This window comes from Solanum tuberosum, unplaced genomic scaffold (assembly GCF_000226075.1).
Source record: "Solanum tuberosum cultivar DM 1-3 516 R44 unplaced genomic scaffold, SolTub_3.0 scf00426, whole genome shotgun sequence".
Lineage (NCBI taxonomy): Eukaryota > Viridiplantae > Streptophyta > Magnoliopsida > Solanales > Solanaceae > Solanum > Solanum tuberosum.
Window position 1 is genome coordinate 303,498 of NW_006239352.1, and position 12,818 is coordinate 316,315.

General features: G+C 29.5%; 1 long non-coding RNA gene across 1 annotated transcript; it reads right to left on the reverse strand.

The window, feature by feature from the left end:
• Positions 1–5,511: 5,511 nt before the first annotated feature.
• LOC107058057 (uncharacterized) lies at positions 5,512–6,739 on the reverse strand. The gene is made up of 4 exons (XR_001471743.1): positions 6,470–6,739; positions 6,148–6,382; positions 5,830–6,060; positions 5,512–5,742 (listed from the first exon to the last, which is right to left on the reverse strand). It is a non-coding gene; the product is annotated as an uncharacterized lncRNA (long non-coding RNA).
• Between the last annotated feature and the right edge of the window lie 6,079 nt (positions 6,740–12,818).

Consider the following 12,818-nt stretch of genomic DNA (forward strand, 5'->3'; position numbering starts at 1 on the left):
CATCCCACAAGCCATCACTTGCAAGAATAAAGCATTCATCATCTACCTTCATTTTTACAAAGGTAATCTCGGGCTTAGATATAGACGCAGGGATTCAAATTAGTGAATCCTATTTGTAACAAGTAGTGGAATCTCTATATTATTTAGATACTAGTGGTTGAATCTCTATAACATTTAGTTACTAGTACTTGAATCTATATAACTACTAGTAAATATATAGGTTATTTTTTCTTGTTAGAAATAGGGAACAATTATTTGATGCCCTATGTCATATCCAAGACTAAGATTACCTTTCTAAAAAGAAATGTAGATGATGAGTGCTTGATTCTTGCAAGTGATGGCTTGTGGGATGTTGTATCAAGTGAAATGGCGTGTTGGGTGGCTAGAGTGTGTCTTCAAAGAGATGCAATATTTCTTTGCGAAGTGAATCAGTAGCATCGCTGCTTACTTAGGTTTCTATGGGATGGAATAGTCACGATAACATTAGTGTTATTGTAGTTTATTTGACGAGAAATCAGGAAAAAGGAAAAAGTGCATAGTAAAATCATGTCCTTCCTTATTTCTCATTAAAATCAACTACAATAATGCTGATGTTTTCATGACTATTCCGTCCTATAGAAATTCAAGTACATAGTGTTGTTGTTGATTCCTTTATCGAAAAAAATTTGTATCTCCTTGAGGACACACTCTAGCCACCCGACACGCCATTTCACTTGATAAAATATCCCACAAGCCATCACTCACAAGAATCAAGCACTCATCATCTACATTATTTTTTACAAAGCTAATATCAGTCTTAGATGTCACATAGGGCTTCAAATAATTGTATCTCGTTTGTAACGACTAGCTGAATGTCAATAACATTTAGTAGTTGAATTCATATAACTACTAGTAAATATTTATGGTATTTTTTCTTGTTACAAAGAAGAAACAATTATTCAAAGCCCTATGTCATATCTAAGCCTGAGTTTACCTTTGTAAAAAGGAATGTAGATGATGAGTGCTTGATTCTTGCGAGTGATGGCTTGTGGGATATTTTATCAAGTGAAATGGCGTGTCGGGTGGCTAGAGTGTGTCTTCAAGGAAATGCAATATATTTTTGCAAAGTTAATCGTAAGCATCGCTACTGATGTTATCATGACTATCTTGTCCCATAGCAGTTCGAGTACGTAACGTTGTTGTTGATTCACTTTGCGGAAAAAATATTGCATCTCTATGAAGACACACTCTAACAACCCGACACGTCGTTTCACTTGATACAACATCCCACAGGCCATCACTCGCAAAAATCAAGCACTCATCATCTACATTACTTTTTTACAAACGTAATCTCAGGCTTAGATATGACATAGGGCTTCAAATAATTGTATCATGTTAGTAATAAGTAGTTGATTCTCTATAACATTTAGTTACTAGTGGTTGAATCTATATAACATTTTGTTACCAGTAGTTGAATCTCTATAACTACAAGTAAATATTTTTGTTATTTTTTCCTGTTACAAAGAGGAAACATTTATTTGAAGCTCTATGTCATATCTAAGCCTAAGATTACCTTTGTAAAAAGTAATGTAGATTGTGAGTGCTAGATTCTTGCGAGTGATGGATTGTGGGAGGTTGTATCAAGCGAAACGGCGTGTCGGGTGGCTAGAGTGTGTCTTCAAGGAGAAGCAATAGTTTTTCGCAAAGTGAATCACTAGCATCGCTAATTACTTAGGTTTCTATGGGACGGAATAGTCATGATAACGTCAGCGTTATTATTGTTGATTTGACGATAAATCATGAAGGATGAGAAAGTCCATAGTAAAAATATCTCCTTCCCGATTTCTCATCAAATCAACTACAATAATGTTGATGTTATCATGACTATTCCGTCCCATAGCAATTCGACTACGTAGTGTTGTTGTTGATCCACTTTGCGAAAAAAATATTGCATCTCCTTGATGACACAGTCTAGCCACCTGACACGTTGTTTCGCTTGAAACAAAATCCCACAAGCCATCACTCGCAAGAATTAAGAACTTATCATCTACTTTTTTTTACAAAGGTAATCTCAGGCTTAGATATGACACAGGGCTTCAAATAAGTGTATCCTATTTGTAACAAGTAGTTGAATCACTATAACATTTAGTTACTAGTAATTAAATCTCTATAAAATTTAGTTACTAGTAATTGAATCTCTATAACTACTAGTAAATATTTATATTATTTTTTGTTGTGGAAAACAAGAAACAATTATTTGAATCCCTATGTCATATCTAAGCCTGAGATTACCATTGTAAAAAGGAATGCAGATGATGGGTACTTGATTCTTGCGAGTGGTGACTTATGGGATGTGGTATCAAGTGAAACAGCGTGTCTAGTGGCTAGAGAGTGTCTTGAAGGAGATGCAATATTTTATTCCAAAGTGAATCAGAAGTATCGCTACTTACTCAGGTTGCTATGTGACGGAATAGTCATGATAACATCAGCGTTATTGTAGTTGATTTGACGAGAAATCAGGAAGGAGGAGAAATTCCATAGTAAAAACATCTCATTTTTTATTTCTCATCTAATCAACTACAATAATGCTGATATTATCATTACTATTCCTTCCCATAACAATTCGAGCACGTAACGTTGTTGCTGATTCACTTTGCGGGAAAATATATTGCATCTTCTTGAAGACACACTCTAACCACCCGACACGTCGTTTCACTTGATACAACATCCCACAAGCCATCACTCGCAAAAATCAAGCACTCATTATCTACCTTGCACTTTCAAAGGCAATTTCATGCTTAGATATGACATAGGGCATAAATAATTTTTTCTCTCCTTAGGCACATTCCACAGGTCCTTTCAGTTGAGGATAATGCATCTCTCGGCATTATGCCGACAAAGGAAGAGGTAAAAATATTTTATTTAAGCTTAGTGGGGGATAGTGCAAGTGGACATGATGGTTTCACATGTCTTTTTTATCAGAATTGTTGGGACATAGTGGGTGATGACTTATGAAAGTTTGTTACTACTTTCTTTGAAGGAAGAACACTTCCCAAATTCATAATACATACCAACCTTGTGTTGTTACCTAAAAAGAATGACATTCAATCCTTTTCAGATCTGAGACCTAGCAATTTCAGTAACTTTGTTAATAAGGTTATTTCTAGGGCAATGCAAGGAAAATTGGAGATGGTGCTTCTAAGGCTAATCTAATCCAATCAATCAGGTTTTGTAAAAGGAAGGAACATTATTGAAAATGTTTTACTCACAAAATAGATTGATTCAGATATCACTAAAAGGAGAAAACCAGCTAATATCATTATCAAAAGCTTATGATAGGGTTTCTTGGTTCTATTTGATGAAAGTCCTAAGAAAAATAGGATTTTCAGAGGTGATTATTGATATCATTTGTAGAATCATAGCTAATAATTGGTATTTTATGTTGGTGAATGGATAGGCACAAGGCTTTTTTCACTCTACTAGAGGGGTAAAACGGGGAGACCCCTTATCTCCTACTTTGTTTATTATTAGTGCTGAAGTTCTGTCAAGGGCTTTGAATTCTTTATTTGATGATGGAAACTATATGGGATATGGTATGCCTAAACGGAGTGCAAATCTTAATCATCTTGCTTATGCAGATGACACAACTATTTTTGCAGATACACATGAAAAGTCCCTTAAAATAATAATGAAGGTGCTAGGCAAATATGAGTCTCAATCTGGACAATTAATCAACAAAGGAAAGAGTGCTTTGTACATGCATCGGAACACCAACGCTCAATTAGGAGGTTTGGTTGATAGATGTACATGTATCTCAAGAGGTCAATTCCCAATTACTTAACTAGGGTGTCCTATCACTCATGCTAAGAAGAGAAAGAGTGGTTATAATGATCTAATTAAGAAGGATGAAGTCAAGCTTCAAACATGAAAGGGAAGATGCTCTCTTTTGGTGGTAAGGTAACTTTGATAAGTAGTGTGCTACAAAGTATTCCTATCCACATTCTTTCAGTAATTGTTCCCCCAAAATGTGTAATCAATGAACCACATAATATTTTTGCGAAGTTTTTTTTTTGGAACAATAAAGAGATAGGGAGAAGTAAGAATTGGGTTGCTTGGTAAAATATTTGCTTACCCAGAGCAGAAGGGGGTCTTGGTTTTAGATCTTTATTTGATATTTCCAAAGCTATGTTTGCAAAGCTATGGTGAAAATTTAGAAGTGGTAATTCTTTATGGGCAAACTTTATGTGGAATATATATTACAAAAATGAAATTTCAACTTTGGTGTAAGGGAAAGGTGGCTCTCAGATGTGGAAGATGATGCTAGAAAATAGAGAAAAAATGGAGAACAATATGTGGTGGGGAAGATGATGCTAGAAAATAGAGAGAAAAAAATGGAGAACAATATGTGGTGGGAACCTAGAGAGGCTCTACATATATTTGGTATGAAAATTGGATGAAACTTGATCCTTTAATTCTGGAGCCAGATTGTATCATTAGACCTGAAATGAAGGATATGAGGGAGATGATGAATGAATAAAGATGGGATTCAGGAAAACTCCAACAAGCACTGCCAGAAAGAATTATCAATCATATCTAAGAACATTTGAGAAATTTTAAGAAGAAGATCCCCAATACAAGTATATTTGGGTGCAGAGATTGCCCTTTAAGTTTTGTTTCCTAGTTTGGAGAATCTGGTGTAATAAAATTCTTGTGGCTACTTTAATTGCTAAATGAAACAGCAATGTAAGTACAGATTGCTTGTGTTGTATAGTACCTTCCCCTGAACCGTACAACACTTTTTCTTAACAGGTGAAATAGAAAGAGAGGTTTGGACTTATTTTGCAAATGTTGTTGGTGTACATGGTCCTTGGATTCAAATTAAACAAACAATACCGAAGTGGAGAAATGCTCCTGGCAATGAGAAGTTTAAGATATTAAGAATGTAGTCCCTATAATTATTTTATTGTCTCTATGAAAAAGAAGAAATATCATTTTACATGGAGGTTTTTATCCAGTTGAGAAGATTATCCATCGGATAAATGAGAATATTCATAAATTCACCATTTTCAAATTTCCTTTCTTTTTAAACCTACCAATGAATCAGCCCTCAATTGCAGAGGTTCTAGAAAGTTGGGAACAAAGGTGCAGACTCAAGATTGTGAGCTGGATACACCCTCTTGATAGATGGTATAAATGCAACGTTGATGATGCTTCAAAGGGTAATCCTGACCGTAATTCAGTTGCCTTTTGTGTAATAAATTATTTTGGAGATATTGTAGTGGTCAAAGGGTTAAGACTTCTAGTTTCTACCAATCTCTTTGTTTTGGAGATATTGTAGAATAGACCGTAATTCTGCGAAGTATTTGAAATTTTTTCGAGGTATTCAAGTTTATTCAAGATCAACTAATTCTACTTCAATCAATCTTTTTAAACGAGAGGATTTATACAAGTTGATGAAGAGAAACAGATTGTTCTACTTCAATAGAGTTATGTATTCAAGATATTAAAGTTCAAGGAAGGAAGTTTACCTCATCAACTCATCTCCCTTAGTTTCCAAAGTAGGAACTTGAAGCTCTCTAGATCTGACTAATTTAGCTCAGGACGAGTTGAAGGTTAGAGTTTCATTAATTGGAGAAGAGCTGGTATCAATTGAAGAAATGCAATATTGAGGAGCCTATTCTCCGGTGATTGGTGCTCGGAACTCATCCATGGCGGAGGAATCGATGTGGAGAGAAGTCGACTCTCCATTTCCCTCTTTGTTTCCTACTTCAATAGAGCTACTTCAATAGATTGTTCTACTTTAACAGAGCTATGTATTCGAGATATTAAAGTTCAAGGAAGGAAGTTTACCTCATCAACTCGTCTCTCTTAGTTTCCTAAGTCGGAACTTGAAGCTCTCCAAATCTGACTAATTTAGCTCAGGACGAGTTGAAGGTTAGAGTTTCTTTGGAGAAGAGCTGGTAGCAATTGAAGAAATGCAATATTGAGGAGTTGATTCTCCGACGGCTGGTGCTCAGAACTCATCCATGGCGGAGGAATCGATAAGGAAAGAAGTCGACTCTCCATTTTCCTCCTTGTTTCCTACTTCAATAGATCTACTTCAACAGATTGTTCTACTTCAATAGAGCTATGTATTCGAGATATTAAAGTTAAAGGAAGGAAGTTTACCTCATCAACTCGTCTCCCTTATTTTCCTAAGTCAGAACTTGAAGCTCTCCAGATCTGACTTATTTAGCTAAGGATGAGTTCAAGGTTAGAGTTTCTTTTGAGAAGAGTTGGAAGCTAGCAATTGAAGAAATGCAATATTGAGGAGCCGATTCTCTGGCGGCTAGTGCTCAAAACTCATCCATGGCGGAGGAATCGATGTGGAGAGCAGTCGACTCTCCATTTCCCTCTTTGTTTCCTACTTCAATAGAGCTACTTCAATAGATTGTTCTACTTCAATAGAGCTATGTATTCGAGATATTAAAGTTCAAAGAAGTAAGTTTACCTCATCAACTCATCTCCCTTAGTTTTCAAAGTCGGAACTTGAAGCTGTCCAGATCTGACTGATTTAGCTCAGGACAAGTTGAAGGTTATAGTTTCTTTGGAGAAGAGCTGGTAGAAATTGAAGAAATGCAATATTGAGGAGCCGATTCTCCGGCGGCTGGTGCTCAGAACTCATCCATGGCGGAGGAATCGATGTGGAGAGAAGCCGACTCTTCATTTCCATCTTTGTTTCCTACTTTAATATTGTCTTATCCTTTCAGCCTTTTGTTTATTTTGCTTTGGTTTTGTATAGAATTGTACATATTCCGTTGATTTTAATAAAGATGCTTATTGGCCTCAATTTTTAAGTTAAAATAAAAATGAAATGGCATGTCACATTTAGGGGTGTTAAAAATGAGCCCACATTTAGGGGTGACTCACATTGTTCCTGTTTTATTAATAATATTTTTTTAATTCTTTAAATTGAAGCTTGTTTAATGTCTCTATAGGAAACTTCTTTTACATATTCAATTGAAGCATGTATCCATTCTCTATGAAGATCTAGTTACTTCAATTTTCTAGCGGAAATCTTTATCTTGGGTTCCATTCACGAGTATTTGCCGGTATATCCATACAAAAATTAAGTCTTGCTATCGAGGAAAAAAATCTGATAAGGAAGATAAAAAAAATTAGTAAAAAAATTTCATCATTGTGTTACCAAGATATATATAGACAAACAAATTTGATCTTCAAGATAATTATTTTTTGCATTAACGCTTCAAAAAGGCGTATCATAATTGGCTGCAATTTACAATACCGAAACTTATGACATATGGGGATTTTCTCAAGATTGTCAAGTTCGGATTCAATTTGTGTACAGAGAAGTTAATTCTTTGGCTGATTATTTAGCTAATCTAGCTTTTAATAATCCACTTGTTTATAATTCTTTTATAGAATTACCAAGACAAGCTAGGCAAATCGTTAACCTAGACAAGCAACAAATTCCTACTTTATGAATCAGAACAAAGAAAATAGATCAAGAAAGGGAAGGGGGACAAGAAAATGCGGTGACATTCATCACATCATATTATTATATTTATATTTCTATTTATTTATATTTATATTTATATTTATATTTATATTTATATTTATATTTATATTTATATTTATATTTATATTTATATTTATATTTATATTTATATTTATATTTATATTTATATTTATATTTATATTTATATTTATATTTATATTTATATTTATATTTATATTTATATTTATATTTATATTTATATTTATATTTATATTTATATTTATATTTATATTTATATTTATATTTATATTTATATTTATATTTATATTTATATTTATATTTATATTTATATTTATATTTATATTTATATTTATATTTATATTTATATTTATATTTATATTTATATTTATATTTATATTTATATTTATATTTATATTTATATTTATATTTATATTTATATTTATATTTATATTTATATTTATATTTATATTTATATTTATATTTATATTTATATTTATATTTATATTTATATTTATATTTATATTTATATTTATATTTATATTTATATTTATATTTATATTTATATTTATATTTATATTTATATTTATATTTATATTTATATTTATATTTATATTTATATTTATATTTATATTTATATTTATATTTATATTTATATTTATATTTATATTTATATTTATATTTATATTTATATTTATATTTATATTTATATTTATATTTATATTTATATTTATATTTATATTTATATTTATATTTATATTTATATTTATATTTATATTTATATTTATATTTATATTTATATTTATATTTATATTTATATTTATATTTATATTTATATTTATATTTATATTTATATTTATATTTATATTTATATTTATATTTATATTTATATTTATATTTATATTTATATTTATATTTATATTTATATTTATATTTATATTTATATTTATATTTATATTTATATTTATATTTATATTTATATTTATATTTATATTTATATTTATATTTATATTTATCATATATTATTAAATCATCATATCATATATCATCATAGCATATATCATCTATCTATATCTATATCTATCTATATTACTTTAAAAGCATGAACTCCTAACTTGAATGTTAAATTACTATAATATCCCTAACTTAGATTGTAACTTTTTCGATGAGTTGTGACTTTTTCGATAAGTTGTGACTTTTTTCGAAGGGTTGTGATTTTTCGATGAGCTGTGACTTTCAAAGAGTTGTGACTTTTTTAATAAGTTGTGACTTTTCCAAAGAGTTGTGACGTTTTCAATAAGTTGTGACTTTTCAGATAAGACACAAAAAATATTTGTTCATACTATCCTTTGTTCACTATAAATAGAGGGGCTTCCTCTCATTTTTCAACCACAATTTTTTTAATCGTCTACTCTTCTTCTTCTAGCATTAAAAAATTTTTGTATGATTTATTGTCATTGAGTGAGTTCAAAGTTTAGCGGAATATGAGGTACCACTATCCTGATGGAGTAGGTCGTTCTATCCTAAGTGGGTACATTCCATAACCTCGAATACTTGACAAAAATAAGTTTGATGATATAATAATTATATTTTTGCTTAATATATACATTAGTATGTAATGTTCCAATATATGAAGTTAACATGATGTAGTCTAAATTCATTTGTTTTTTTGTTAACAATTCCTCTTCTCATGTAGATGTATGCATCTGAATATCTTTTCCAAAATTTAGAGAATTGGCACAATTTGTTTTTGATGCTCAAGACAAAAGAATGACTTTATTTATCAATACTACTTATGTGATTTAGACTCTCATGAAGTTTGCTTCAAAATAGTAATTACTATATAAACATTGCCCTTTTGTTTTACTTATTTACTATTTCTTAATACTTCAGTATTTTAGACGAAGAAAAGTTCATATGACTTATAATAACCCCAGTTGAAGTTTGTATTATTTTAATTTTTATTATTTATTTAATAGTTAATTTTATGAGATAAATATTTTCATTAATGCAAATATATATTTATATTTGGGTAGGGATTTCTATCTAAATTAAAGTATTATAAATGTCACAAATGTATTATCAAGTTAACAAGATCTTCTAACTTCAAAATATATTATTTTGAAATGTTTTAAAAAAAACGCACAACCAATGTGAAAATATGTGAATATATAAAATGTAGTTGTTCTCTTCACATGTTCATATGATATCTAAACAATTTAACGTAGAATACACATGCAAAGCACATCTGGTTAGATGACAAGAAAAATACAAAGCAAATATTGTCTGTAAAGTAATATTAGTGAGATAAGACTAATTATATGATAAACCTCATCAAATTGAAATAAATATATACATTATTGCATTTAACTAATAAAAATTTTCATTGACTATCTTCATAGATTTGTGTGAATAAGAAATATATATGACGATCCACGTTGAACATTCACAAAAGAATCTGCAATATTATTTTTTGTTAAGCTACTTCATCAAAAATATAATATTTTTTGTTAAGCTTATTATTCAAATTTTCGCTTAAATAAGCAATACTATTTACTATAACATATATTTTTTGGAATTGGTAATCACGTGCAACACACGTGACAAAAAAACTAGTATATATTACTAAAAGTGGGAACAAAAAAAGTTGAAAGTTGAAATACCATTTTGCCCCTACACTAGATTAAAATATTGTAAATATTTAATTAATTACATATGTTTGAATATTAGTGATCATCAATTATTACATTGAGTAAATGGATAGTTCATGTGTTCAAAGGAGGATTATTTACTCTTTCAGATTTTAATGGCGGTTCATTGCATATATTTAATATTCTTAAAGCTGTTCTCTTTTATCTATTTTGGCCCTTTGAAACCTTCAAATAGTATTTAATTTAAAATTTTAAGATGTCTTTTGGTATTCCTCTATTTTTATCTATATAAATTCATTTTTTTTGTTTCATGAAACTCACATCCAAAATTATCCTTTTCATTTTATAGTTAAAGTAGTGAAGTCATCAACATCTAAAGTATATGATATATCTACCTTTGCCTAATTATATATCACTTTACGAAAATAAAATGATTTTTCTATTTGATTCATGCTTTAGTTTGACTCGATGGAGAAGACTTTTCAATTTTGAATGGATATGAGAGAAGGTGTCGACAAAGATTTGGAAAATTATGTACCCATTTTGTATTTCTTTTTTCATTTATATAATGTTATGATTAAAGTCTTAAGAAGGATGCGTATGTTATTTTTTTCTTCTATGTTAATTTTTTTTATATTTCTCTGTTAGTCTTCTTTAATTTAATTTTCTATAAATTATTATCATAACATTTATTTGAGATTGTTGCATTTTAGTACTCATTACACGCATATTTTCATTGAATTTTAATCGTACTAACGAATTTATAACATATTGCATGAGACACACATGCGTTGCACGTGTCCAAAAACTAGTATTATTAAAAGTGGGAATCTCACATCTTCAAAGTTGGATGACCATTTTGCCCTTACAACAAATTAAAATGTAATTAAATTTTTAATTAAATAATATTATTGAACTACATTTTTTTCCAATTAATTTGAAAGTTGAAAAGACTGTATGACTTAATTAGGAAATTTGAAGGGGTGCATGAAAAATGAAAAGACTATTATCAGTTATGTGTGAAATTTTGAAGGGTTACATCACAATTAATAGGCTTATATCCTCCATTGTATGAAATTCAAATGGATACATCAGAACCATGATAAACATACACTCATAGTTAATTGAGAAAATGGCACTTGTAATAAGGAGATATTATTTAGCTAGAGGAATTGAAAAGAAACTGTTGCGATCTCAAAAGCTACTAAGTGGGAGGAGGAAGAATCCAATGTAGATAACTTGACTGTGGCACCAAGGAGGGGTAAGCATATGAGAATTGTGCAATAATGTTGATGTTTTGTACAATATTTGTAACTATAAATTAAGATTTTTCTCTCTAACATTTTTTGACATTTATTTCTATCAAATTTGTAAGTAAATTATACTGTAATTATTAGCAAAATTAAAATGATTTTTTTTGAGTCGTTATGAGTTATATATTTTTTTTTTGTTTAAGTTTTTTTAGCTTATATATGCAAATTATTTTAAAATTTGTACGAAACAAATATAGTTTAATGGACTTATAAAAATAGAAATATGTTTGAATAAACAATAGAGTAAAGTAGTTGATATATGGCGTATGTTCATTTTTCTCTGTTACTTTGTATAAATTTTTCATCTATTTCTTACTATAATAAATATATACATATATATATATATATATATGTCAATGCAAAATAAGATTATTATTGTGTTAATGAGCGTCACCATGTGTATTGATAATATTTCAATCATGGTCATATATATTCGAATTTATTTAAACTATGAATTAAGATTTTTCTCTCTTAACACTTTTTGACATTTATTTTTATCAAATTTGTAAGTAAAATTATAATGTAATTATTAGCAAAATTAAAATGATGTTTTTGTGAATTGCTATCAGTTATAAACTTTTTTGTTACTATCTTGATTGCCAAATAACAATTAACTTTAGTAAATAAAGGTTGTTCATTTTTGTGTAAATAAAGGTTGTTCGTTTTTGTTAAAGTTTGTTTACAACTTATATGCAAACTATTTTTTTAATTTGTACCAAAAGATATTAAGAAGACGATGAAATTATTTTAGTAATTAGAGCCAAAGGTAGAAATTCAAATAAGGCATCGAGGCAAAAACCAAAATTACAAAAAGGTATTCGAAGGTTTTCATGGGACAAGAACTTTTTCTTCATTGAACTATCTGAATAGGATCAACATTAATTATTTTCATAACTCAAATATAGAACATAAAAATATTCATATGAATTTTTAAACTTATATACTCAATGATATGGAATATACGCGCAAAGTGCACGCCCAGAAACTAGTATATATATAAAGACGAGAAATGTTGAACAGAGATATATTGTAAATGAAAAAAATTGATTGATTACCTCCATTGCAAGGATTTTAAATTGCCAAAAGTTGGTGGGATCGAGCCGCTCAATTGATTGTTAGCCAATCTTATCAATTTCCCTAATGCACTTGGCATTTATCCACTGATTGAATTATTACACAATTCTCTACCATTTTTTGTTATTAGAAATTAAAAAGAAATAGCTAAAATTTTCATCTTACAATTAATAATGGGGAATTTGCCAGCTGAGGGACAAGAGAGTCCAGCACCTCCTAGGTCCCTCATTTGTCTAATTGTAGTGTTAGTGTACAAAATTTCTGTCTTGTTTTTGCTGCTGCAGT